Raw genomic sequence first — 23,602 nt, 5'->3', positions numbered from 1 at the left:
AGTTTGGGCCTTTCTCTACCCACCCAATCTCGATAAGCGGCTCCTGGTCTTGGTTCCCTGAACCCCAGCCTGCTTCCCACTTAGCTCAACCCTCCCCCTGAGCTCTCGGCTTCTGTCTAAAGAGCTTCTCTGAGCAGGCAGATGATGATAATGGCCACAGCAACAAAAACAATAGAAATAACAATAAACACTTTGAACAGTGGTTGCCACAGTCAGCACTCAATAAATATTGGTTTAATGAGGGATTGAATGGATAAATACTTACACAAGTAGTCCCCCCTTAGCCGTGGTTTCAGTTGCCTGCGGTCAGTCGCAGTGCAGAAAACATTAAGCGGAAAAATTCCAGAAATAAAAACGCCCCAAGTTTTAAACTGTGTGTTATTCTGAACAGCACGATGAGATCCCCGCTCCGTCCCACCTGGGAGTGAATCATTCCTTGTCCAGCATCTCCACTCTGCTGCCTATGCTCACTCAGTAGCCTTCTTGGTTAGCAGATTGAATATTAGTATCACAGGGCTTGTGTTCAAGTCACCCTCGTTTTACTTCATAATAGCCCGAAAATGCAAAATTAATGATGCTGGCAATTTGGACATGCCAGGGAGAAGCAGTACAGTGCTTCCTTTAAGTGAAAAGGTGAAAGGCTGGTACTATCTGGGGTTTCAGGAATGCACTGGGGGCCTTGGAACATATCCCCCATGGATAAGGGGGGACACTGTAACTAACATTTTGTAAGCATTTTCTGTGTTCAGGTGCCATGTTAAGCGCTTGTTCATTTAATTCTCACAAGAGCCCTATGAGAGAGGTACCATTGTTATTACCCTATTTTACATAACAGTGAACGGAAACTTAGAAAGGTCAAGTTATTTACCCAGGTTCACAAAGCCAGGAAACAATCAAGCTTGCCTGTGGTGTGTGTCTGTCTGATTCCAAAGCCCGTGTTCTCAACCAGATCCATATCATCGGGAAGCAAGATACACGATCCTAATCTGCTCCGTGGTGAACTCCACCCAGGACCACTGCCTGGAAACCTCTGCAGCATCCACTGCAGGAGCCGCCAGATTAGGCTGTCTTGAATAACAGCACTGGCTCAGATCAACACTGAGCTTTCTCCGTCACTTTGGCCACTATACTTTGAACCCTTGGAAAACTCATTTTGGGCTGACCACAGAGCTAGCAATGAGCTCCCTTTAGCCCTTGATCCCATCAGCTTCTGCAGTCACATCAGTCTGATGCCCCAGCAAAACTCACAGCTGACATGACTGACAGTAGTTTTATTTAATGTACCATGGAGGCAAAAATCTTTAAAACTCCATCCACTGAGAGACAAGTCTATGAGGGGGAAGCCCCAAAACCCCAGAATTATCTTCTGGAGGGTGGGACCCTTGTAGTACAGTCTTCCCCTGCTAGGTGAGTGTTCTAGGAACCTATCTGTACCAGTGTACCTGCTGGTGTTGTTGTGAGAGGCTGCATTCAGCTTCAATGAATTTCTTTTGAAGACTCTTTCAATGTGTTTGCTCATTTCATTTCACCTGCCCACACCATGCTGAGCGTTCAGCAGTTTTTGACCCTTTGAGGGTGGTGGGTGTGCCCCATCCTCCCTGTTCACCTGATCTCAACCTGAGCAACTCTTTTGGTTTCCCTGGATAAAAGAAGTCCTCAAAAAGAAATGTTTTGCTGATGTGAAGAGTTGAAACAAAAATGGCAGAAGCCCCAAAGGGCATAGAAATTGATGAGGTCAAAAACTGTTTTGAGCAGGGGAAGAAATGTCTCAATAGGTGTATTGCGTCGAATGGAGAGCACTTTGAAGGTGACTGAAGTTTAAACATGTAAGAATAAATACCTTTTTTTATAAATAAATTCCTGGGTTTTTGGGTCCCGCCCTCTCGCATGTCCCTACCCCTTGAATATAGCAGGTTTGTGACTTGTGAGACTGGATCCTAAAAGATAAAGGTTTCTGGAATTTCCTTTGAGAGCTTTTTTCACTTGGGTGGGGGAGGGGAGGAGTTGCTTGGGTCAAGATCCGGTGAATAGGGAGGGTGGGGCAGTGAGGGGGCGGGGGAGTCATTCATGCCTTTTGAAATAGAATACTGTCTGCATTCTGGGAGCCCTTGAGTCAATATGTAAAATGTTCAAATACCTGGAGGCCGCCTCTCTGTGAGGAAGCGAGTCTACACAGAGAGTTAAATGTAGGCACTTTGGTCAATGGGTTCAGAATGAGCCCAGCCTTCCAGTCATTCCAGCCCAGGGGCCAGACAAAGGCCTCTGGACTTTCTGAATCTTCCCAGCTAAGGTTCCAGGCAATTGTGAAGCAGACACGAGGAGCTGTGTCTTGCCCCACTGTGCCTTGCACCACTTCCTTCACAGAATCCACAAGCACAATATAACGACTGTTGTTTTATGTTACCAAGTTTTGGTGTGGCATGTTCCATAGCAACAGGTAACTGGAACACCGTCTCCACACCTGTCCAGCCTGGTACTGTAGTTCATGGTTAAATGTGCAGGGTCTGGAATCACAGAACTGAGGTTGAATTCTAAGTTATGCCGTTTTCAAAACCAGGCAAGGTATTTCACTTCTTTGAGCTTTAATTTATCTGTAAAATAGAAATAATCATAATATTTCAATCCAAAGACTATTATGCAAATTAAGTGAGATGTATAAAAAATCTTCTTAGAGAATACATAGATAGTAAGCATTCGGTAAGTACTAGCTGTGACTATTATTATTGAGGGCCCTAGTAAATACGGTTATTATGTTAATACTTTACAGATGAGGAAACCAAAGCTCTGAGAAGTAAAAGGACTTTTCCAAGGTCAAACAACCGATCAGATTTCCTAATTCCAAGGCCCTGGGGGCCTTGCCTTTAGGACATGAGCAGCTCTGGGGGCCATCCAATCATTTCCAAGGGGCTTGGGAAGTGAGGAAAACACCACTGATCTTTGCAGCCATTAGAAAGCACCAAACTAGTCATGGAAGAACTGTCCCTGTACCTCCACTTACATAGAGTCCCAAGCACCAAATTAGAGGGACATCTTCCAAACACATTCCCAAATAGACTTCTTTTTAAAGCGAAGCTAAAAAAAGATGCAATACTCTAAATGCCATCCCTCCCATGCTGGTAAGCAGCTTATTTAGCCCAGTGTGTGGCCACCTTAAGAGGCAGAAGAGAGAGAGTCTACTGCTGAGAGTTCTCTCTGGGAGTGCTGGGGGGTGAGTGAGTCACTGGGATGCTGGGGAGAGAGAGCAGGGGAGGAACAGGGAACCGGCTCAGGTGGCTGTGCAGGGACAGGGAGCCCTGTGGGGTGTGGGGTGGGGGGGGGGCCCCCGAGGTGAGGGGTGCGGAGAGGAGAAGCTAGAGTTGGGCATGCATTTTCATGGGCATAGAAACTGGAGCCTTAGAATTGGAGAGCTGGAAGAAGGCAGTGTTTATCATTTCCCCACTGGCCAAATGGGGATAGAATAGGCTTCTAAAAGTGAAGTAGATTTTGCACAGAGTTCTTATTAGCAGCCCAACTACATATTCCCCAGGTCTATGGAGTACGGATGGTATCTCTTTTGCAGAGGACCAAACTGTGCTTCAGAGTAAGAGGCATTTACTGAAATCCACACAAGACGTTAGCCAGAAAGCCAAACTCGAACTTGGACTTCAGATTCTGGGTTTTGGCCCCATACACCTTCCCAGCCCCATAAACCCAGAGTAAGAGACTAGCCCACTACTTTACCACCTAGAAATTCATTGGGTCAGAAAGTCTTTCCCCTGTAATACCAGGGGATGTGTCAGTTAACAGAGAGTTGGAGACTTGTATGTCTGTTCAGACCGGGAAAAGCAAAAAAAAAAAAAAAAAGTGTGAAAATTAAATAGAAAAGATGATTTTTTTAAATTGGAAAGGATCACCCCTTCTTTGGAAGAAGAAATCAATACTCCAAAGGATAAAGTAACTTTTTCTAGCTGGTGGAAGACATAAAGTGTTAAGAAAGGGGCAAGGGCTCAGACACCGAGAGACCCAGAATTTCTTCCCAGCCTCGGTCTTCACCAGCCCAGCATGCTCAGGTAGAGCCTCTATTTCCTTGTGTCTAACACAGAAGTCCACGTGACCTCTGCATGTGATTGCCTTGAGGATTAAGTATAAAACAACTAGCATGTAGGAGGTCTCCCATAATTCTTCCTTTAAAAAAAAAAACCCCACAAAACTCAACACAGTACTCCTTAGTCCCCAAGTCTATGAAAAAATGAGATTCCTGTGTGGATAGTATGTAGCGGCCATGCCTGGCCACTCTTCTTCATCATTTGCAGTGGATACGCACAGAAGAGCCACCCAGCAACACCACCAGCCCACCTTTGGGGATGTCCTCAGCATGCAGACATGGCACCCTGGTGGCCATTGTTATACCCAGCTAGGAAAATTACAGCTAGGGCATTACCCAACCCTAAATCTGCAGTTCCTGGAACAGGGTAATGAACAAACATCCAGGAACAATTGGGTTTAAAATTCTAGCCAAATAAGGTAACTAACCCTGGCCCGCCAGAAAGTGCCCGCCAGCAGCAGCACCCACCAATCAGGGACCCTCGCCGTTTTTAAATAAGGCAATAGCTAACTGCCACCTCTGCTTCTGTATGCCTTTGCTTGCTTGCTAGAAAATATAAATACCCAGTAGTCTGTAAGCCAGGCGCGACTTCCATTTTGTAGCTCTGAGTAGCTACACGGCTCCGGTCACAGTTGGGGAAGTTCGCCCCTGTGCAGGAAAATCTTTGGCCATTAAAATTTTTATCAATTCGGTTCCGGACTCCGAGAGTGTGTATTTACCTGCCAATCGTCTACAACAGCCATGTCCTGCCCAAGCCAAAGCTAGCTGGCCCAGAGGTAAGATCTGCAAACAAGCCAGATCGGCCGGAATGTTCCCTGGGATTTTCACACCAGAAGAAAGGAAGCGGTTCAGTCTCTCTGGTGTCGGCCACAGGGCGTGAGTGATGAGTAGCCCAGGTGGCCGCATCCTGAGCCTCACGAAGAAAGCCTGACGTAGAGAATAGAAGTGGCGAGCAGAAACGAGAGACTCAGGAGAGCTGCCATTCTGGTTGTGTGGAGTCCCGGATTCCAGGCGTCATTGTGACCCACATGCACCCCCTTTCCAAGGCTCGCACAGTGCACCAGTGTCCTTCTAGTGAATCAGTCTGTTCTAGCCCATGCATTTATCTCCCCTGAGTTAAACTGGGTGATCACAGGCTTCCTATCCCATGACCAACCACAGTGCCTGAATGATGACTGAAATGCCTACTGAATTCTTATCCTAAGACCCTGTGATTTTAGACTGTCAAGACCCCAACACAGTAACCCAGAGATAAGACTTTTTAGCAAAGGCTTCATATCCACCCCCCTCTGACTGAGTCCCTAACTCCTAAACTTAAGAGTGGAAATGATACTTTTTTCCCTACAATTACATAGCAAGCTGAGCTTTACAGTGCCTTTTATCATACAGGAAACTTCAAGACCTCTACCTGGAGGTGTTATTCTTTTTTCTAATTTTATAGAAGCTGGTCTCCTGATCCCTCGAGACTCTTCTTCAGGGAGTCTGACCCTCAAAGAGCCCGTCCCATCTCCACTCCTAGGTCAAGCACGTCTGAGAGCAAGAGTTTCTAATTTCCGGCTGCTCCTTCCCTTTTGAGCCAACAACCCCTCTCCTGAGGCAGGTCACCTGGGCCTGCACTGTGGTTGTCCTCCTGAAACAGCTCCTCGGGCTTCCTGTGGGAAGTCTTGCCACTTGATTCACTTGGGCAGAGTTTTCGGCACCAATGGTGAGTGAGCCGCGTCTGAGGAGATGTATTGGGGAGGATATCAAAACTGCAAAATACATGACCCCTCACCTGCAGTGAGTCACCATCTGGCTAGGAGGAAGGCCATTGACATAAATAGTAGCAACCTTTCAGGCAAATGTGCTATCATCCAGGTAGCACTAATTTATCTAAGGAAAGGGAACAGCAGCTGACCTCCAGAAGTTCTGAGACGGCCTGCCAGAGGACATCAGAGCTGGTCTTTACTCAGCTACTTCACAGCTCCGTGACTGGGAGCAAGTGAATTGATCTTTGGCATGTCAGTTTCTTCCTCTGTAAAATGGGAGCAGTAACAGTGACTCCCCCACAGGCTTGCTGTATGGCTTAAATGAGTTAAATGTGCATAAAGTGCTTAAAACTGTGCTGGGCACACAGCACGTATCCAATACTCATTAGCCCTCGGAGTCAGCAGCAGCACCAATGAAAAGGTCAACACGAGTATACCAGGGTAGGATGTAATAGTCAGAGGGAATGATATAGCATCGTGTCAAAGCATGTCATGCTTAGAGTCTCATGGCTTATCTTAGAATCAGGTGGCTGGAAAATCAAGTGCATGGGAGTGTCAGGGGCTGACCCTCCAGCATAGGTGTCACCAAAGGTTTTTAGTAAAGGACCAGATGGTAAATGTTTTAGGCTTTGTAGGCTAAGAGGCAATGTCCCCAGCTCTCTAAGCCACCGCTCTCCCCAAAAGGCTAACCCGTCCATTGCATGTTTTACATTTAAATATGTAAAACCATTCTGTGTTCACAGTACACGCAGGCCACTCACCCACTGCATTTGGCCTATGAGCTGTAGGCTGCCAGACCCTGTCGCAGGAGAAGGTTAGGACTGTGTTAGGACTGTGCTGGAAAGGATATCATAGGCCTTATTAAGGAGGCTGAGAATTCAGTACCAGGTACACATGTGACAGAGCAATGAAGAGTGTGCACTGAGGGCAAAGAGAGTGGGGGAAGTTTAAGTTCACAGTCCAATTAGAAAACCACTATGAAGCCCTGGGTGGTGTAGCTCAGTGGATTGAACATGGGCCTGTGAACCAAAAGATCATGGTTTGATTCCCCATCAGGGCACATGCCTGGGTTGCAGGCCAGTTCCTGGCAAGGGACACATGAGAGGCAACCATACATTGATATTTTCTCTCCTTCTCTTCTTCTCTTCCCTTCTAAAGATAAATAAATAAAGTTTAAAAAAAAAGAAAACCACTATGATTACAATGAAAGTGATACTTGTGCAGGGGCAGCGGCCATGAAGATGCTGAGAGATATTTAGAGGCGAAATGAACACAACTTGTTGGCTAGATTTAGGCTAAAAGGGAAAGAGAGGCAGAACACTCAATGGATCTGCTTATCCAGTGATGGATGGACCTTTGCTGAAAGTGGAAGTGAGTGCTCCATCCCCAGAAGCATTCAAACAGAGTATAGATTCCTGCCTGACAGGTCTTCTGTAGATAGCAATGAATGGAGGTAGGAACAGATAAAGTCTCTCCTAGCTCTGAGGGCCCGTGATCCTCTGGTTCTATGACTGTCTTTATCAATCTAACGGGAGCAAACAATTTGTTTAGTCAATGAAGGATATAGACAAACTTTACCCCTCAATACAAATCACCTGGATTTTGCAGAAAGCTGTCTATTTTCTAAAGCGTTCACATCCATTATCTCCCCAAGGGACCTGGAAAAGGACTCTGAAACCTGAAAGTGCTAGACAAACGTGAGGTTGTGTTATTATTATCATTATTCTTTTAAAAGACACTACAATTGAAAATGAGAATTCTCTATTTTATTTCAAATTTAGTGCAGTTCCTCTGACTTCAGTCCAGTGAATTATTCATTTCTATACCCCTCTCACTTATTGGACAACGCTTGGCACATTGTCGTAAGAAAGGAAAAAAAGAGAAATGCTTGCCAAAGCCTAGCAGTGCATCAAGAACCAAGCCAGGAAGCACTGTATCCACACAGCCTTTCCTGGCACTGCACAGGAGGCCCCATAGTCCCCCTGCTGGCTCCCAGTGCAGTGATAACAGTCTCCTTGTTAATAATAGTCACCATTTATCAGTGTTCCCATGTGGCAGGCACCATCAGGGATTTGCAGACATTCTCAATTAAGGCTTTTAAGAACCTCATGAGAGATACCGCTGTGGTGCCCATTTTACAGATGAGAATGTCAAGGTTCAGAGAGGCACAGCTGCTTGCTCAAAGTCATAAAGGTTAGCATCCTGCTTTCAACAGTTTAATGTTAATAACCCCACCTAATGTTAATAACGTCCACTGGGAAGGAGATGCCAGAAGGCATTTTGTACCTATTCACTCTAGAAGGGAGAGGCTGGTCTGCTCCCTGTGCCAGGACTGGTAATAAGGTCTTTTGTCATAATTGCCTTCCCATCTCAGGGTCCCTCTGGGAAACAGAGGCTCCTTGGATCCATAGGCTCTGAGGCAAAAACCACAGCTTCTGGGACCCCAGTTCCAGCCGCCAATGCAGCTACCAGCCAGCAGAGGGCAGCTGCAGGAAGCCGTCCAAGGACAACCTCCACCCACATTAGAGCTAATTAAGCTGCTCCAAGCAAGAAGAAAGTGCATTTCTGCGTGATGAAAGCAAACAGATCTACTCCTGGGAGGAGCAAGCAGGAGGATCAGAGAGGAGGGACATTTATCGGCTTCCATGAAGCCAGCTGGATGGTGCCGTGGTGCCTACCAGCAGTGAAACACTGGCCTGTGGGAACCAGACCCAGCGGTGTCCCACAAGTCTCTCCTCCTTGGGTGAGGCCAATAGAACAGGAAGAGTCTGGCCCAGGCCTAGAGATGCTGTGAAGCCAACAAAGGAGGGACGGGAGCTGATGAGCAAGGGGCAGTCTGTCTGCAGCAGAAAAACCCACCCAGACATACCAAGAACACACAGGATGCCCACCAAGTGTGTGTTCACAAAACAAGGTGGAACACACAAACATTTTGTGTGACCCACAGGGGCTGCCTGACTTCCGGTGTTAAAACCTGGACACTTCAGGCAGACCATGCTGCCTGGTTACTTGCACACCCACAAGCATGTGGATAAAGCTCAGGTGCACACGTATATTCATGCACACACACACACAAAATAAATGCAAATATCCACCGATGCAGATGCAGTGAATTCCAGTACCATATCTGCCACACATCTGTGCAACCTAGAACAAGTTACCAAACCATTCTGTACCACAGTCTCCTCGTTTGTGAAGTGGTCTCTAGCCTGGTTTCTTACAATCATACGCATGCTCTCTCGGAAGTTGGGAAACCGGTCACGTTCCCCTAAGCAAGCCTAGGGCTGCTCCTCATTTCCTTTACCAAGTCTCCAACCTTAGAAGTATGAGCTAGGTGGCCCAGTCCATGTCCCTGTCCCCAAACCAATGTCCCCAGATTGTTCTTCTCTAACAACACAGGCATCTCTAAGTCAGTGTGTCTGATTTTCTCCCTATCAGCACAATCATACTGAGCACGTGATTTCTTTTTCTGTCTCCCTTTGCCACTTAACTTTAGCACACAGCATAAGCGTGGCATAAACATCCTTTCAAAGGGCCACAGAATGTTTCCTTATACGGCTCTCTGTGCCCCCGTAGATCGTTATTTTGTCCTGCTATAAATAATACTCCAGGAGGAAAAAAATTCATGCATAGATCTTTTCTCTACTTTTGGAATCTTTCTTTAGAGAGAAAAAGTCTCAGAAATTAAATTACTAAGATTAAATTATATTTTAAGACATGCACATTGCCAAATTGTTTTCCAAAACGGTCGCCCCAGTTTACACGTGGACCAGCAATGCATGAGTCTGCACCACCTCGCTCTGGAAAGCACTGGCCATCTTCTTCCGGTTTCTGCTTTAACGTTGTTAGTGCAGCAGACGAAAAATGTTATCTTGTGGTTTTAATGAACATGTCTTTGATTATTAGAGAGAATGAATATGTTTTTCTTCTGTTTGTGAGCCAGCTGAATGTATTTCCTCTTTTAAGAACTGCTTCTCTGTGCCCTCTGCTCACTCATCTGCTGGGGTCTTAGTGAATTTAATTGATTTGCATGCGCTCTTTACATAATAAAGATAGTAATCCTTTGTCACATTTGCAGTGGGAATTTTTCTAGTTTGCTTTGTGTCTTTTCCTTTGTGGTTTCTTCTGTCACTTCTAAGCTTCTGCAGCCACCCCATCCTCCAGAGACTTGATTAATATTCTTTTCTAACGCCTGATTTTCCCCCACCTCTGTTATGATTTAATTCTGTAAGCTTAAGATTCCATAAACCTCAAATCCATGATTCTGAGCTTGAGAGATGAGCACTTCCAGCACTGGGTTATCTTCCAAGGCCTAGGCTCCTTGACCTGTTCACCTCTCCTCTTTGCCCTTCCCTGCTCTGCAGATGGTAAGCTCCATGAGGGCCGGCTGTGTCTCCCTCCTCCAGCGTCCTAGGAGCCCAGCACGATGTCAGGCACACAGCAAAGGAGCACTGCATCTCTAATGCTTGACTATCTTTCTTATCTTTTCTAATCCCTCCAGAACCCTTGGGCTCTGGCCCTGCATCCAAGCACGTGGATTGGATGGTCAGAGTCTGAGAACACCTAGGACAGCAGAGAGGGTGTTACCAGAAGACAGGACAGGAGTGGCTGAATTAAAACTGTAGAAGAACATGGCATGTCAGAAAAACCAAATAGTCCAGCAAGCCAAAAGCACAAGGCTTGCACGGCTGTGATAGAAAATGTGGCTGGAAGTGCATGTTGGACCCAACTGGTGAAGAGCTCTGCATGTCATTATTGGAATTTCATTCACAAAAATTCTATTCTCCAAAGTGCAGCCAGGGCAATTTTTTTTAAAAATAAAATAAAATAAGCTCTGGCTTGTGTAGCTCAGTGGATTGAGTGTGGGCCTGTGAACTAAGGGATTGCATTTATACATTGATATTTCTCTCCCTCTCTCTTTCCCTTCCCCTCTAAAGATAAGTGAATAAAATCTTTAAAAATATAAAAATAAAATAAAATCAATAAAGGCATTTTTAATTTATTTTTTAAAGATTTTATTCATTTATCTTTAGAGGGGAAGGGAAAGAGAGAAGGAGAGAAACATCAATGTATGGTTGCCTCTCATGTGTCCCCTGCTTGGGAACTGGCCTGCAACCCAGGCATGTGCCATTACTGGGAATCGAACTGCAATCCCTTAGTTCGCAGGCCCACACTCAATCCACTGAGCTATACCAGCCAGGGAAAAAGAAGCACTTTTTAAAAAGATAAATCTGATCATATCACTTCCCTGCTTTACACCCTGCCAAGGCTTCCTTTTGCACTGGGTTACAGTTGAGAATCTTGGGGTTTTTTTTAAATATTATTTATTTATTTTTAATTGTTGTTCAGGTACAGTTTTCTGTCTTTTACACCCATGCCAGCCCGCCCACCCAGTTCTCCCCACCTCCCTCCCATTTCCACCCCTGCTAGTTTTTGTCCATGTGTTTTTTATACTTGTTCCTGTAAGCCCTTCCCCTTTTCCCCTGAAATTCCCTCCCCTCTCTCCTCTGAGCACTGTCAGCCTGTTCTCTACTTCAGTGTCTTTAGTTATATTTTGCTTGATTGTTTTGTTGCATTATGCTAAGCAAAATAAACCAGGTGGTGAAAGACAAATACCACATGATGTCACCTTTAACAGGAACCTAAACAAGAGAATCTTGTATTAAGTCTACAGGGTCCTGCCTTCCTCATTTATCCCACCTCTGGCCATTCTGCCCTTGCTCACCATATTGACCCCCATCCCATTGTCAAGGCCAAGCCCCTCCACACCCCATCGTCAGACCTCTATGATTGCTGTTTTCTTATCCTGTTAACCTCTCATTCCGGCACTACAGCCGCTTCCTTCCCTTACTTGGGTGGAGTTCAAATGTCCAGTGCTGCCCAGGCTCCAGTCACTCCTGTCACATCCCTGGTTTTGATACAGGGTGCAGCCGGGGGGGGCCCCCAAAAAAGATTTGGAGGGGTGTCCAGAATTTGGAGTGTGTAGAAATATTGGAGAGATATATAAGATGTCCTCACCGCCCCCCCCCCCCCCAGGGGGAATGGATGAATGGAGCCAGGCCATTGAGAGCTGTTTTGCATAGCAACAGTTTTGCAGCTAACCTCTGGAATGGTTATTTAACATATCTATAACCTTTAACTGGTTTCATAGATATGTTAAATAGCAGTGGCCAAGTTTGGGGCCAGGCAGAAAGGAGAAAGTAGTGGATGGGGACTCAGGATGGAACTAGAAGGGACTCAAGATGGGAACTAAGGGCTGCTCTCCGGAGTGAGAAGGGCTTGGACTCAGAATGTAACTAAGGTCTGCACTCCTGAGTGAGAAAGAACTAGTGGAGACTCAGAATGTAACTAAGGGCTGCTCTCCTGAGTGAGTGGACTGGGACTCAGGAGGTAATGGGGGACTGCGCCCCTGAGGAAGGGTGCTGCTGTGTGGGAGCTTGGAAAAGACTGGCTCCGAGATATGAAGGGTCCCCGCTTGGCCAGATGGGGAGAGAGCCACGCGGTTTCAGCAGAGTGAGGACCCCCCTCTTGGTGAGGTGAAAGAGGGAGCCACGTGGTTTTGGCAGGGTGCGGACCCCCTCTTTCCCAGGTGAAAGGGAAGAACCACGCAGCTTTGCCAGAATGGAGATCCCTGCAGCCAGGTGAAGAAGACAGCCACATGCTTTTGGTGGAGTGCCAGCTTTGGTGAAGAGGCCCACGCGGCTTTGGGGTGCCCCCTTTGGCCGCGGGGCCTGAAAAGCAACAGAGACTTTGACTGGAACTGGGTACAAAGGACTCTTGCCAGTGGACCATGAGAGGGTACCACAGTACTTTGGATTAACTCGAGATCCTGCACAGTGACACAGCTGACGGTGCCAGCGGTCTGCAACACAGACGTGTGCTCTTTTCCTGATTTACGGTACCCGGAGTTGGGACAGTGGGAGAAGGGAGCGCTGTGTGGGTGTAGGTGTATACATAAAGGACTTTGATATTTTAGTGGTGGCATTAGGCCTGAATAGCATTAAATAAACATTTTGTTTCCCTTTTTCACAAATCTCTGGCTTTAAAGAGATGTCTTTCCAATTGGCGGCGGACAGAAGGGCCCAGTAGATTTTAGTATTTTGGTTTTCGGGAGGGGCCCCTGTTGTATAGCAGTTTTGGGCATCCCTGGATGGGCCAAATATTGTATTGCCCCTCCCTCGGACCTCCTCTTCTTCGGTAACAGTTTCACTGTCTCCAAGAAACTTATCATTATCAAAAATGATCTTCCTTGTCTACCTTCTTGTTTGTTTTCTGCCTCTCCTCCTTGAATATAAACTTCAGGAGGACAGAGGCCTTCTTTGTCTCTTTTCCCTCTATAGTTCCCTCACTTAGAGCAGGACCAGACGTGTGATCCAGAAACACAGTTCTGCCGGCATGGTGGAGAATGATTCGGAACTGGGGAAACCAGGGGCAGGAAGGTGGAATGACGTTTCGTGAAACGACTGATACCAGAAACTTTCTAAGAGTGGGATTTGACTCAGGGAGATAGAAGAGTGTTGTGCACTTGGTATTGGAAAGAAACAAAAATATGTGCAGAGTGGGAAATACGCAGACGTGCAAACAAAAAAAAATAGGCAAAATCGTGAATAAATTTAGCTTCCAATGGCTTTCACATGACCTCATAATGTCCTCACCATCACTATTCAAGGCAACCCAGGCACAGGCTACTGTCTTCATTTCACAGTTGAGAAAACGGAGGCTCAGGGAAGTTAACTCAGGATACACAGCCTGTGAGCAGTGGGTGTGGACAGAAACACGGAGGTCCTGACAGAGCCCTGGGTTCTGCCTGGTGCTGTGGCGTCCCGGTTTTCCCATACTTCTCATGCTCCGCAGAGTGGCGCGGTGGCTAGGATCATGCCGGAGGATTAATGACCCTCCTGTAAAACCTTCCCTGGCCTTTGCGCCTGCAGACAAGTGCAATGTCCCTCCCTTCCTTACAAGACAGTTAAGACACCACAAAGTCAGGGAGGAGGCCATTTGTCGCCACATTAACAGTAAATGTCATTTGCTCCAGTGATATCTCCATATCTGACTTTTTTTCCCTCCCCCTGGCTGGAATTACAACAAAATGGAGCAGGGACCAAGGTAAGGAAGAGATAAACAAGGCACAAAAAGAGTCGGGGAGTAAGGGAGAGACGCCTCTGTTCAAGCAGGCAGACAGGCTGAGAGACCCAGATGTCCTCATCTTCTCTAAACTGGAGCCTGCAACGTCTTTAGGGAGGCAGCAATTATCAGAGGCTCAGCAGGGAGGCAGGGGCCGGCCCTGCTGGAGAGAAGTCTCTGGATACAAGAGCAGCAGAGGAGAACGAAGAGCCTGGAATGTCTTATGATTCTTTTGAATGGGACAGCTCTCCCACCCCCCAATTTGGCATGCCCAAAGCTTACCTATTGTTCAAAGGCGATCTGCTTCAATGAGCTTACACAGGTCATACACATCATTTTAATTCAAAGCTTGTAATGATTGGTCATGTTTCTTTATGCAGAGAAAGAAGTGGAAGGTAGTAGAGACGCCCAGAACTGCACCTGCTCCTGAGTCTGGAGAACAAGGCACGAGATGGGGGCAGAGGACAGAGAAATGTTTCCATCTGGACATTTTCCTAAGGTGACAGATTAGCGCCTTTCACCTTTTGGCATCTTTCCAGTAATTTGCATCCAAATACAAATGGAGGTACCATTTGACAAGCCTTAGTCCTACATGCTGACAGTAGTCCAAGAATAACCTGATTATGCAGAGGTAGTGTTTACGGAAAAATAGGTTAAGTTTGAGGGAATGGGGTCCCAGAGCCAACCGTCCCATAGTGCACTCACGCAGGACTGACCGGTCAACCAACTTCTCTCTCCCTGCTTCCTCTCTTCTTCCTCTCTCTCAACTCCTCCCTCCTTTCATTTCTTTCACTCCCTCATTCCTTCCTCTTCTTTTTTTCCCTCTTTTCCTTCCCTTTCCCCCAGTCCAAATCCATTTTTTTTAAAGATTTTATTTATCTTTAGAGAGGAAGGGAAGGAAGAGGGAGAGAAATATCAATGTATGGTTGCCTCTCATGCGTCTCCTGCTGGGAACTGGCCTGCAACCCAGGCATGTGCCCTGATTGGGAATCGAACCCTGATCCTTTGATTTGCAGGCCCACACTCAATCCACTGAGCTACACCAGCCAGAGCCCCAAATCCATGTTTTTCAGATCTTTTTCATGTGTTAAAATAAGTTTGGTCTCTCCCTCTCATTTTTAGACCAACTGCCTACAAAGTCTTATAAAATAAATTGCACTGGTTCCTTTGGGCTGTTCAGTGCATATTTGCACACAGGTAAACAGAGGCATTGTTTTAAGATAGAGGAGCCCAAGCACACAATGTCTCCTGGGAAGAAAGGAAAAGAAAAGGGCAGAGAGCACAAGTCAAATTCATCCATCCGTCTATTCATTCATTCATTCATTCATTCAAGAAATATTTGTTGTAAGGTAATTGCAAGCCAAGTTCTGAGTTGTCACTGGCCTCGTGAAGTGCCCAGCCTGGTACAGAAGTTGATAGCTACCAGGACTTTATAAGTGAGTGACATCAGTCTTGTGCTAGGGGGCATACAAGGAGTGCCAATGAAGGACACACAGCGAAGCAGTGGCCCTGGAGTCATTTCTCAGAATAATTAAAGCAGCTCAGGCCAAAGAGGGTGTATGTAAAGCTGTGTTTAAGGAGAAAAGAGGAGGGTGAAGCTCAAGAGAGCCTGCTGGCCAGGAGATGTGGGTGGGATGTTAAGGACGGAGGCAGGAGCAGGATCTAGGGGTTGGAACAATGAGTAAGAGGCTCGGATAGGCCGTATCCTTGTATGTATGTATGTGTGTCTGTTTTTAGTTGGGAAAAAAAGTGCTCAGTCAGTCAGAATCCACAGGTATATACCCTTTTCTGGCTCTCCTAGAAGGAAAATCCTGGGAAGCAGATTTGGTTGTGTTGAGTGTAACAAATGTTGAGAATGCAGATCTGAGAAGCAGAGAACAAGAGGGCTAAACTGAGAAAGGGATGTTGTTGTAACACACAGGCTTTGTTACCGTTTGTGTGTGACAAGGCTAATAGATCAGGAAATGATTGTCATTGAAAAGGTAGCCTGTTACACACACAAATCCCAAGGGGACAGGGCAACTCGGCCACGAGGGGCTACACGGGTAAGCATCGGCATAGTTTAGGAAGCAGAGGGGTTAGGGGTAAGGGGAATGTAGACTATGTGCTTTTACAGTGGTTTCCATGGAAAGGAATGGGCAAGGCAGAGTAAGCAGGTTTAATATTGGCTAGTTTAAGTGATTTCAGTAGGCTCTAAGGCATAGGGGCTGTTCCTAGCCCTCTGGTACCTGGTTCTGAGGTGACTATGGCAGGAAAACAGTGATCCAGAGTGTAAGAACCCAATACAGGAGGTGATGGAGGTATGAGCACTGAATTAATTGGTTTGCATATGAGACACCCTCGCAGGTGAGTTCTTTACTATCTCTAGAAATTGACTGAAGGTGGTTCCTCTCAGGTCCACAAGGCTCCCAAATGCCAAAGCATGAAAAATACAGAAAGTAAAAAAGGCATGATCAATACAAATGCCAAGCTGTTAAGGATGAGAGCCAAGGTGGGGTGGGGGGTAGGAAGAAGCAAAGGTGCAGATGCAGGCAAGGGGAGAGCACAGACTGAAGAACATAGCTGTGTTTGTGAGTGTGAATGAGTGTCTGTGTTTCAGGAAAGGGAGAGACAAAGAGAAACACAGAGACAGGGAGATGGCTCAAAAAATGGAATGTCAGAGAGATAGCCAGGATAGATAAAGATGATACTTAGGAAGTTTTGGTTCCTGATGGACATGTAAACCCTTCCTTTATTGAATAAACTAGTTCATTAATGCTTTCAAAACTGAATTTGAGGAGGGGCTGGTATTATACTATATGAGACTGGCTTAAGATAACCCATTAATATTTAGATTTTATGTCTATATTCTAGTCTAGTGCAATAATTTTTAAATTTTTATGAGCCATAGAACCTTGGCTGCAATTAAGATCTTACACAGAAGTCCAGCACATCGAAAGGATGGGAGCAAAGGTACTTGGGCTGAAGAGAGGGGGTCTTAAGGCTGTATCAGCCCAACTCCTCTCAGTCCCCACTGCAGCCCCTGGAGGGCCTTTTATCTGCAGGGCAAAACTTCCCTGGGCATAGTTTGAAACCCTCTGCTCTGGGACTGAGATAGCCATACAGACCGGAGCCGAACCTGGGGACAGGTTTAAGATGAAATGCAGATCAAAGACGTGGTCTCTTTTGGGGAGTGGGGGCACTCTGCAGCAGTCCTGCTCTAGAGAGAACCCACGGACCTGCATCTGGCATGTAGAGAAGAGGTTAAGAGAATGAGTTTTTTAATAATGTGAATCTAGTTTTGAAATTCACCTCTGATGCTTGGGCAAATCATAGAAATCTTCTCCACCTCAGTTTCTTAATCTATAAAATAGGATGCCTAACATGTATCCTAAAGCATGATAATCAGGATTATACCAGAAAATGTACTTACTAGAGTGTTTAATTAGTAGCAAGTGTTCAGTACATGTAGACTATTATGATCAGCCTCATTAGTATTATTCCCCAAAGAACTAAGCAATTCATGCTGGTTCATGCTCAGTAAGACCTTTCTAGCTTTCAGAGCTGCACAAAAATAGAAGGGGCTCTCTGACTGTGAGTGGCTCTATTTGGGGGATGTTTAAGGAGAAGTTCAAGGCCACTGCACAGTGACATTGCCAAGAGGATAAACTGATAAAGTGAAGGATGGGACTACATAATTTTCCTAAGTCTATTCCAGTTTGAGAATCTAAGCCTTGGGATCCAGTCTTGAGATCTCAACTGTAAGATTTTAGCATATTAATATTCCATCAGTTCCCGTTTTGGTGAGCCAGAGATACTTCAGGGTCAGACTCAGATCTTTGCTGGGAAGTTGAAGGTGGAAGGAAGGGTAATGCTGGTGGGGTGAAGGTCACTCCAGTAGCCTATCAGTCCAGTCTTCCACAAGGCTGTTGTCTCTCAAATCACTCAGGTGGATGAGACTTCCTGAAATAGTAACAGGTCACAGGCAATTGCTGCTTCCCAATGCAATTAGAACCTAATTTGGGGAAGTACGTTTTTTTGAAAAGGTTCATTAGCCAAATGCATCCCCCAATTCAGTAGTTCAGGAAAGATGGATGGGCCCAATATGTAAGCATTTTGCCAATGCCCTGGGAGAGCAGACAGTCAGTTGCATTAAACGAGATGGGAACACAAATTACTTTCCACCTTTGGAGCAACAAGTCATTGGTAACACCACCCATCGCTAGATACACTTCACCCAGCACATGAGGGCCCCCAGAAGTCAGTGGGAATACTGCCATCCCTCCCCACAGTGTAATCCTGACACCTGAGAGGGGCTTTCAGGTCTTAGTCCAAGCAAGCAACTCTGACCTTAGGAAGGAGTCCCCTCCACATAGACCCCGACCATAAGGTCCCTCCTGCCCCAGGATACCCGTGCTCTTCTCATCAGAGAAAGTGTCTCCTGAGACATACATATCCAGATCTACATATTCACCTCCTACTGAAGTTTGCCTCATGGACTCAAAAAGCAATGCAGTACTTTCTCTTTAGATAGTTGTCTTCTGGCTTCTCTACTCAAGAGAAAACACACTGAACCTCTTTGAATGCATTTGATTGTACTTGATAGCCACTCACCCTTCTGGGCTTATGCTCCACCACTGGCCTTTGGATACATTCCTTTTGCTCTATGAGTCTCCTAAAGTATGGTACCCCAAATAGCACATGAGTCTTCAAGTGTCACCTGGCAGTTACAGAGCACAGCTAGCCTAGCTCCCCCTTCATACCAGGCACTATGTAATGATACCTCAAATAATAGATACCATTTACTGAGCATTGCTATGTGCCACACAATATGTTAAATGTTTTCATCTTTACTACAACCCTGTGAGGAAGATATTCTTCTCACATTATAGATGAGGAAGCCAAGACATGGCATCATTAAATAATTTTCCCAAGATGACATGACTGTGTATAGTTGAAGTCAAGATTTGAATCTGGAACTCTGACTTTTAATCACCATTTTACTCTACCTCTGCCTAGGATAAGTCATCCTTTTATGTTTATAATATTTGCTTTATACTTCATACAAAGTGGGTTTTTTTGTGGTAAGAACACTTAACATGAGATCTATACTTTTGACAAATTTGGAAGTATAAAATACAGTACTGACTATAACTGTAATGGTGTATAGCAAATATTTAATTATCTTGCTTAATTGAAAGTTTATGCCCACTGATTAGAAGTGTCAGATAGTTCCCTCTCCCCAACCCAGCAACTACTATTCCACTCTCCGATTCTATGAATTTGACTTTTTAGATGTCTCATATAAGTGGAGTCATATAATATTAGTCTTTCTATTACTGGCTTTTTTCACTTAGCATAATGTCCTCAAGTTTCATCCATATTGCTGCACAATGCAGAATTTCCTTCCTTTTAGAGGCTGAATAATACTTCAGTGTATGTACATGCCACACTTCACTCATTTACCTGTCGATAAATGTTCAGATTGCCTCCACATCTTGGTTTTGTAAATAGTGCTGCAATGAACACAAGCGTGCTAAATTCTCTTCAAGATCTTGATTTTAATCCTACCGAGAAGTGGGATTGTTGAATTATATGGTAGGTAATAATCAAGGAAGTGGAAATCAAAACCAAAATGAGTTATCACCTCACACCTGTCAGGATGCTATATTTAAAAAAAAAAGACAACGTGTTTGCAAGGACGTGAAAGAAAGGGAACTCATACACTGTTGATGGGAATGCAAAATGGTGCAGCTGCTATGGAAAACAGTACAGAGGTTCCTCAAATCATTAAAACTATAACTGCCACATACAAAGTGTTTTCATATGAAAATCATTTCATTCCAAGAAAGATGCTCTATTTCTAATCCCCTGAAACCTCGATGTCTATTCCACATGAGATGTTCAAAGGTCAATCACCCATCCAATACTACATTCTTTAATTTTAAAAACTGTAAACCAAGACCAGTTTTTATGCATCTCTTACATTTTACTTAAGTTGTTTCTACTAATTATTCCACTCATTGAGGAAATTTTGAGTATTATTTTGTCATCCAGTGTGTCTACAACACCTATATACCTGATCGGTACTCCTTCTATATCTTCATCTCTATTGTGCATACATGAGTTTAGAAAGCACCAGGCCAAGAAGCATGGTAGGTTATCCTAGTAATTCAACCACTAACTAATCTACCTTGTTATCATCTAGTCCCATGGTTTCCAAACCAAGATGATATCCAGAATCAACTGGAGATCACTAAGATCACCAGATCCCACTCAGAATCATCTCAGTCAAAACCTGAGAATGGGACTCAAAAATATGCAGGTTGGCATAACCCCCCTGGAGATTGTAATCATCTCTCAGGCTTATTTACCAATGATCTAGTCCAATTTTTATAATTTGTCCAGAAGGCTATAAGGAGAAACCAACTCTCTTGCTGACATTGAGACATGCTATACTTGGGATTCTTCCATCTAATATACCCATAATAAGAGAAAATTAGGTTACTTTAATATATAATTTAATCTTGCTAAAAATTCAAATAATTTTCTCATACTTGATAAGGTTCAGACTTAATTTTTTAGGCCCACCAATGGGAATTATAATATGTTTAATTGATATCAGTGATTAACTCATGATTATCTAGCACTACATATAATTTTATCAGAGAAAAACCTGACACCTGGAGAAGCAAAGTGGCTTTCCCAAGGTCATGCAATGAGTCAGTGGTGGTCCCAACTAGACTCCAAATCGCCTGATTTGAGCTCACTCTCTTTCAGAAACATCATGCTACATCTTAAATTTATACTTGGCTTTGAAATTCATTGTGGTTTTGTTTGATGTACTACATATCAGATGGCTTTCTTTATTCAATTTTGCTTCTGCTGATATAAAAATAAATTTGCATTCTCTGAGGACATGAAAACTAATGGCAGGAAAAAAGGGAGGGGAAGGGAGGGAAAACCATGGGAGTATTTCAACCATTTTCCAAAGGATATAAATTCAAATTCAAATTTAAATATTCTGGAAAAAATTCACAGAGATGTTAATTTCAAAAAGTGGGAGGATAGTGGAAAGTGTTCTGGATCAAAGTTCTGGCCTGATGACTAAATAAATTGATAAACTGTATAAGAATCCAGGTTGTAGGAGTCTTATGAACCTCACTTTGCCATGGAAAAGTGCATTTCTACTAAGATAAAAGGTGATATTATTCAATTCTTTAATCTATGTATAAAAATTAAAGTAATTATTCTATGGCATACTAAAAACTAATAAAGTAGAAGTCACATTACAAGGTCACAGTATTAAAATTAAAGCCCACTTACATTGTTGAAAGAATGTTTCAATATAAAATCAGAAAATATTTGAAAAAATAAAGAAGGCATTTTATCTGTTCATCACTGTTATAATAATGATAGTCACAATAAGTAGTCATTGAATTCTTGCTCAGTATCAGACACTCAGCTAAACTCTTCCATACACTGTCTCATTTAGTCTTTACACCACACCTGGGAAGCAGGTATAGATTCCATCATACAGATGGGAAAGCAAAGTCCTCAAACTCTAAAACTGCATGGCACTATAGTGTGCAAGTACATTTACACTGACTTGATACCCAACTTAAAAACATATTAAAGGAATAAATAAGCTGAATATCTAAGAAATAACAAAGACTTAAAGTGTCTATCTATTCATATGATCTAAATTTAAGATTATAACACCCAATGGTCTGGAGCTGGTGTACTTGTGTCTCACTTTCTCATTTCTAAAATTGTCAAAACAGATCACTGTTAGAAAATTATTATTTTTAAGTACACAGTTAGAAGGTGTCGTGGCACGAACACAAACCACATTTCTCTCTGTGGCACTATGATCAGCTCCAAATACTCCACCCTCCCCAGAAGTCACCCTCTTATTGAATTTTGGAATTGTGTATATATACAACTGTAAAATTACTCCAAAATTATTCACTGCATCAGCATAACTTGGCATGTAATTATACTTAGTTTTTGCCAGCTGAACAAAATGGCATTCCCGTCTTCTTTGGTTACATTCTTTTGTATTATTGGTCTCCATTAACCGCTGCAGGAAGGGAATGGCTAACACTTATTTAATACCTGCTAAGTTTTACAGTACATGCCAGGCATTAACACCTTCCACCCTTATAACAACCTACAAGGAAGAGCATCATTCCCCCTCTGTGACAGGAAGAGAAGGCAAGTGTGGTTCAGAAAGGCTAAATAACTTGACCAAGGGCATACGGCTGGGGAGCAGCAACATCAGGATTTAAATCCCGTAGTTAAGCAGCCTCCCAAAGGTGAGGCTGAAGCACAGAGAAATCATGCAGGGTTTGTCCAAGGCCACGCAGCAAGTCCATGATGATGGTTTCAGGCTAAAAGCCAAATTTGAATCTTCCTGGATTGGAGACTCTTGAACTAGTGATATTTCTTTGTCATAGGAAGCATGGGTAAGTTTTAATTGAAATGATGAATTCCTGAGCACGCTGCTTTTTGAAATACAAATACTATGGGAGAGAGTGTCAACACAGACCCTTTCCAGACCATTTCAGAAAGTGAGTTTGTTGGCTTACCTCTGGGAACATACATGCAGGGAACAGTGTATGGATCTCTGGGGAACTAATTTACGTAAGAGCTGGGGAAATGCCAGGAAGGTCTGCAGATAAATCAGGGAGCATCCAGGTAGTGAGAGGCTTGGTGACTGGAGGCTAACAGGCCCGCCCCTGTGTCCTTCTCTCCCTGCTGTTTTCCAACCAGAAGGACAAAGCTGGACAGAGGACAGTGGCGACTAGCCAAGAAGTAAAAGGAAAGGAGAGGGTGTTCCTTCCATGCACATCTAGTCAGTCCATGTTCATTGCACTAGCTTTTATTTCTCTCCATCCCTACTTCTTCCCTGCTCCTTATCTGATCATCATTCACTAAACTACCTTCCGGCACCATCTCCCTGCCTTAGTCACAATCCCCGCCACCAGTTCTCCAACCAGACCAGCAGCCAGAACCACTCTCTAAAACTCCAATCAGAATCTGTTCCTCCCTTGCTCAAAAGTTCTCGATTCCCCCGGCCCACAGAGTAAATTGGACTTGGCCTTGCTTTATCTGCTCCTGACCCCCAAAGGTTGGTTCCACTTACCAGAGCTGGGACTGGGGCGAGGCAGGGGAGGCACTCAGCACGGGTGCTAAATTCAAGGGGGTGCCGAAATACTTAGTAATCAAGACAAGCATTACCCCAATACAATGTATTTTATAAAGAACACAAGTAATGCAAATAAACCCATGATGAGCAAGCTATCAAAAGTTTAAGTAAAAAGTGCTGTGCCAAGCCATGTCGGAGCCCGAGGCAAAAGGAAAAATCAGTAATACTGATGTGGTTTTTACTTAAACTTTTGATGTTTTCTTCATCATGGATTTTTGCATTGATTTGTATTTTCTTAACCATTAATATTAAACAGCAGCCCTAGCCCTGCCTGTTAGATCTAAAATGTGACAGTACCAGGTTACCAAAGACCTAGAAGAGCATGAAAAAAGGGGGCACTTTTAAATTTGAGGAAGTCAGAACTGGGAGGAGGAGAATGGGATAATTCAACCAGTCACGTAATTTTAGGAACAAAGAACTGACCGTAAGAGGACAGTGGCAGGGAGAGGTCCTTAT

General features: G+C 44.4%; 1 protein-coding gene across 4 annotated transcripts in view; it reads right to left on the bottom strand.

The window, feature by feature from the left end:
* The window catches only part of BRINP1 (BMP/retinoic acid inducible neural specific 1), a 491,421-nt gene that overhangs the window by 320,399 nt on the left and 147,420 nt on the right, over window positions 1-23,602 (bottom strand). The window contains exon 4 of one of the 4 annotated variants that reach the window (XM_053656104.1): window positions 2,405-2,591. The exons of the other annotated variants lie outside the window; for them this stretch is intronic. The gene's annotated coding sequence lies outside the window, so the exon portion shown is untranslated. The remainder of the gene's footprint in view (window positions 1-2,404; window positions 2,592-23,602) is intronic. 4 annotated transcript variants of the gene reach the window in all.

This window comes from Artibeus jamaicensis, unplaced genomic scaffold, assembly GCF_021234435.1.
Source record: "Artibeus jamaicensis isolate MK-2021 breed Jamaican fruit bat unplaced genomic scaffold, CSHL_Jam_final scaffold_1964, whole genome shotgun sequence".
Taxonomy (NCBI): domain Eukaryota; kingdom Metazoa; phylum Chordata; class Mammalia; order Chiroptera; family Phyllostomidae; genus Artibeus; species Artibeus jamaicensis.
This window is presented reverse-complemented; position numbering and strand designations above follow the sequence as displayed.